Below are 6,140 nucleotides of genomic sequence, written 5' to 3'. Positions count from 1 at the left end.
AGGGGACACTAATATCAGCGCGGATATCCAGCGCCAAAGTGTCAGGGATACACAAAGTAGTATACTCGTAAAAGTATACATAACGAGTATATATATTACCCGGAAGAGCATACTCTCGCGATTGACCCTAAGCCACCGCCTTCTTGGAAGTATGTAAACCAAGGGCTCGGCGTGACCAGCCGATTGGTGATAGAGGGCCCATACCACCTCTCGACTTCCCAGAGTCCGAAGCCAAAGTAGCATGTTGCAGAAAGTCGGATCATGTCTCCCTCCAATCCAGAGTTCATCAGTGATTCCGACCCCTGCTCAACCACCAGGATCTTCTTCCCCCAGGAATACGAGACGCAACCCACGGCAAACAGGTTGGCTCAAATTGGAGCTACTGTGAAAGCCTTCTGCTACGTTGACGCCCAGCGCGCGACAATCACACCCCCGAAATGATCACATACGCACTGAGCACCAATGTACCCAGCCTCGGGACGTGGACCCAGCTTTCTTGGAGACACTAACAACGGGGAACATATATCAAGATTATCGGTAACAAACTCAAAGAACACGATTCACAGACAGTCTTTGCACACAGTATATGTAAATATAAGTGTCAGATTAACGCAGGTGAGTCCGGTGAGGGTGCAATGGAAGCACGCCGGACTGACATAATTGTGGCGTCTGACTACCCACGCCTCAAGAACCTTGCAACGGTATTTTTACTTGAACTTGAGACCAGGTGGAAACAATCGTCAATGCATGCCCAAAACTTAAAACATTAAGATTCCATCCGGCGTGGAAACGGGGGTTGGTTTGTTTGTTTGTTTGATTTTGTTTAACGTCCTATTAACAGCTAAGGTCATTTAAGGACGGCCTCCCCTGTGTGCAAGATGCATGCGTGTAGTGTATGTGTGTGTATTTTGGGAGGCTGCCATATGTTCGTGTTTATCTCCTTGTGATAGCGCGGAACTGATGACGACTTTATAGTGCTACCTCACTGAAACATACTGCCGAAGACACCCAGCAGGACGCCTCACCCGGTCACATTATACTGACAACGGGCGAACCAGTCGTCCCACTCCTAATTTGCTGAGCGTTAAGCAGGAGTAGAAACTACCATTGTTAAAGACTTTGGTATGTCTCGGCCAGGAGACAGAACCCAAAGCCTTCCTCACAGGTGCGAACGCTCAACAAATGGCCAAAAGTGAGGCATTGTCAAGGGAGACATTAGGAAGAAGAAAGTTATTTAGAAAGGAGAGAAGAGATAAGGTCCCAAATTTAGTCGCCTCTTACGATCATGCAATTAGGGACAGCAGGTACAATTCTTACGCCCTACCTGCAGGGTCTGAATGGGACAAGAATTAAAGGTCTACATTTTCACATATATGGGTAATGGTGAGGTTGAAAATATCATTGCCACCAACAGTTTCAGACTATTATTATAAGGTAAGTGGATTTGCTAATGTATTATCATCTACATATAACCTTGGTTGTTGTGAGAACACTCAATCCTAAACAAAACTTATGTGATATAAACAAGCCATACCCACCACCATACCTGCCATCACCGCTTCTACCGCCACCGTGGTGCCTATTACTTCCATACCATCACCTGCCGCCACCGTACCAATCCTCACCACCGACATATGCTGCTATAATGCCTCAACATCAACAGCAGATGGTCTATTGGGACGAGGTAGAATTTTTATAGCAAAAATAATTTAGACCCTTTTTATTGATATTCATACATTCACAGTATTGTATTATATATAGTCTTCTATCAAGTTAATATCTCGTCTCAGTCGAGTCATATTTGTTCTAAGTGACAAATATCTTTACTATTTTTATTGTTAATGTTTCTTTAACAAACACCATAAAATAATTTACCAGCAACAAAGGAAATGAAAGACATAAAGTAACTTAAAAGATGTTTCTATGAATCTTAATATTTAAAAGACAAGTTGAGATTTTTTTTTAGAAGATTGACTAGCCACATTGTAAATAAATCTGTAAGATACACAATTTGTATTGTGTAAAAAGACTTCTAACGATAAGTAAAAGAAAGGCAACGTATTTTAATAACGGATAGACCCTTAAGATTGATCTTCACTGTACAACCACACATTGTTCTTCTCATATCATTAAATAAAATGGCAAATGAGTCTACTTTCAGATTTGAAAATGATTTGTCTTTCTCATTTGTTTCCGAGACAGTGTATATCAATTCATCCTACGCTTATGCAGTGGTGGAATTTATGAGAACGGGACAAGAACTAAATGTCTACATTGTCAAATATATGGGTAATGGTGAGGTTGAAAATATCATTGCCACCAACAGTTTCAGACTATTGATATAAGGTAAGTGAAATATTGCTAATGTATTATCATCTACATATAACCTTGGTTGTTGTGAGAACACTAAACCCTAAACAAAACTAATGTGATCTGATATATACAAGCCATACCCACCACCATGCCTGTCATCACCGCTGCTACCGCCACCTTGGTTCTTATTACTTCCATGTCATCACCTGCCGCCACCGTCCCAATCCTCACATCACCCCCACAACCACCACCATATGCTGCTATGATGCCTTAACATCAACAGCAGATGGTCTATTGGGATGAGGCAGATTTTTTTTTTTTTTTTTTTTTTTTTTTTATTAAACTAACCCGGTTTTTAATCGATATATATTATACATTTACAGTATTTTATTATAGTGTTCTATCAAGTTAATATCTTGTCTCGGTCGAGTCATATTTGTTCTAAGTGACAAATATCTACTATTTTTATTGCTAATGTTTCTTTAACAAACACCATAAAATAATTTAACAGCAACAAAGAAATGTAAGACATAAAGTAACTAATTTTCTGCCACCAGTGGCCCAACGTTTGGGGCAACGGACAGACAGTTGTTGGGCCAATGTTGTATGCCTGCGTTGGGCCAATGTTGGCCCATCAGCGGTGTGCTATCTGGGTTTTGGGCCCGCCCCTCAGCCCCCTAGGGGGGCGGGTCAGCCCCACTATTTGTACAATTTTGAGTATCCACTACCTAGGGATGCTTCCAGTCAAATATAATTGATATCCACTTCTTAATTCCAGAGAAGAGGTCGCTTAAAGCAATATAGCCAAATTTACCCCTTTTTGCCCCGCCCCTCAGCCCCACCATCTGTACAATCTTGAATATCCACTACCTAGGGATGCCTCCAGTCAACAAGAGGCCCAATGGGCCTGCATCGCCCATCACCTGGTATAAAACTCACACTTGTAACCTTAAAATTGATCTAAAATAAAGCTACAGGCAAAATATCAGTATTTATGATTAAAATTCATTCAAAAGACCCTGCTAATTTTTTTTTGAACATTTCACCCCTGTGATTGAAAGTCGAACAAAGTCATTATGTTGAACACATTGTATAGCCTTTCATCTCAGGATGCAACTTGCAAAGTATAAACATCATGGGACCCATGGTTATTCAGAAGAGGTTGTTTAAAGATTTAAACAAATTTGACGCCTGTGACCTTGAATATAAGTCAAAGTCATTCACTTTAACAAACAAAGTAGTCCTTGATCCCAGCATATGCTACTGACTAAATATCAACATCCTGGGCCTTTGGGTTATTCAGAACAAGTTGTTGGAATATTTTGAACATATTTGCTTTTTGTGACCTTGAATATGATTCAAGGTCATACATTTATACAAACTTGGTAGCCTTTGATCCTAGTACGCTACTGACTAAATATCATTACCCTGGGCATTTTGGTTATTCAGAAGAAGTTTTTAACATATTTGACCCTTGTGACCTTGAATATGGGTGAAGGTCATGCATTTGAACACACATTGTAGCCCTTTATCTCAGCATGCTACTGGCCAAATATCATTACCCTGGGCATTTTGGTTATTCAGAAGAAGTTGTTTAAAGTTTTAAACATATTTGACCCCTGTGACCTTGAATATGGGTAAAGGACATTCATTTGAACAAACTTTGTAGCCCTTTATCACAGCATGCTACTGGCCAAATATCATTACCCTGGGCATTTTGGTTATTCAGAAGAAGTTGTTTTGAAGTTTTTAACATAGTTGACCCCTGTGACCCTGTATATGGGTGAAGGTCATTCATTTGAACAAACTGTGTAGCCCTTCATCCCAGCATGCTACTGGCCAAATATCATAACCCTGTGCACTTTGGTTATTCAGAAGAAGTTTTTGAATGTTTTTCACATATTTGACCCTTGTGACTTTGAATATGGGTAAATGTCATTCATTTGAACAAACTTTGTAGCCCTTCATCTCAGCTAGCTACAGGCCAAATATCATCACCCTGGGCATTTTGGTTATTCAGAAGTTGTTTAAAGTTTTAAACATATTTGACCCCTTTGACCTTGAATATGAATAAAGGTCATTCATTTGAACAAACTTTGTAGCCCTTTATCTCAGCATGCTACTGGCAAAATATCATCACCCTGAGCATTTTGGTTATTCAGAAGAAGTTGTTTAAAGTTTTAAACATATTTGACCCCTTTGACCTTGAATATGAATAAAGGTCACTCATTTGAACAAACTTTGTAGCACTACATCTCAGCATGCTACTGGCCAAACATCAACTCCTTGGGCATTTTGGTTATTCAGAAGAAGTTGTTTTGAAGTTTTTAACATAGTTGACCCCTGTGACCCTGTATATGGGTGAAGGTCATTCATTTGAACACACTTTGTAGCACTTCATCTCAGCATGCTACTGGCATAAATATCATTCCCCTGGGCATTTTGGTTATTCAGAAGAAGTTTTTTAAAAGTTTTTTTAATACAATTGACCTCTGTGACCTTGAATATAATTGAAGGTCATTCATTTGAACAAATTTGGTAGCCCTTCACCCAAGCATGCTACTGGCCAAATATCAACTCCTTGGGCATTTTGGTTATTGAGAAGATGTTTAAAGTTTTTAACATATTTGACCGCTGTGACCTTGAAAATAGGTAAAGGTCATTAATTTTAACAAACTTTGTAGCCCTTCATCCAAGTTTGCTTCTGGCCAAATATCGACACCCTAGGCCTTTCGGTTATTAAGAAGAAGTTGTTTAAAGTAAAATATTGACGCCGGACGACAGATGACAGACGACGGACGGACGCCGCGCCGCGGCATAAGCTCACTTGGCACTTCGTGCCAGGTGAGCTAAAAATGGAATGTAGTATTCGTATACTATATGTTATTGATATCTAATAATATCTACAGTCGTTATCAATTGTATATGTAACGTGAATCATTCATGTTATGTGACATGCGCAATAAACCGGAAGTTCCATGTGTGAAGACCTTGAATGGTGTGTTTGTTATGTTGATAACTAAAGGTTCGGTTCAATCCGGTAATGATCCAATCATCCATCCATGAAGACACTATAAACTGGCGACGAGGGTAAAAACAAACATTTAAAATGGCTCAAGCAATAAGTTTGTCGGACTTTGGGGTAATACAACAATTTGATCCGTCACCTTTTACTTTGGCTGGTCAACACTGGAATAAATTGGTCAGCTCTTTTGAGTTATATGCGGAAGGTAAGGGTGTGAATGACCCTGGTCAGAAAAGAGCATTATTTCTACATTGTGCTGGGCCTAAGGTACAGGATATATTTTTCACCTTACAAGTTGGTGATCCGGGAGATGGACAAACGGTGTATACTGTCGCAAATACCGCATTAACGGCACATTTCACGCCACAAGTAAATGTATCTTTCGAAAGATCCCAATTCAGGGCCATGAGCCAGGATACCTCAGAAACGGTTGAAATGTTTATCACGCGTCTACGTGAAAAGGCAGTATTCTGTGATTTTCGAGATGGAGACGGCATGATACGGGACCAGGTAATAGAGAAATGTAGCTCGTCACGATTGAGGAGAAAGTTTCTAGAGAGGAGAAACATAACGTTAGATCAAATTCGTGAATTAGCACAAACATATGAAATGGCACAAAGGGCAGCTAGTTCAATGGAGATAGTTGGAAACGGAAAAGCGGAAGTAAACAAAGTGAAAGCGAAAGTAACGTCGAGTTCTAGGAAACCAGGTCAGTCAAGTAGCTATCAGTCAGCTATGAAATGTTATGCGTGTGGATACACAGGACACATGAAAAAGGATCCAAAATGTCCCGCTAAAGATT

The sequence above is a fragment of the Mizuhopecten yessoensis genome, unplaced genomic scaffold (genome assembly GCF_002113885.1).
Source record: "Mizuhopecten yessoensis strain PY_sf001 unplaced genomic scaffold, ASM211388v2 scaffold11061, whole genome shotgun sequence".
Lineage (NCBI taxonomy): Eukaryota > Metazoa > Mollusca > Bivalvia > Pectinida > Pectinidae > Mizuhopecten > Mizuhopecten yessoensis.
This window is presented reverse-complemented; position numbering follows the sequence as displayed.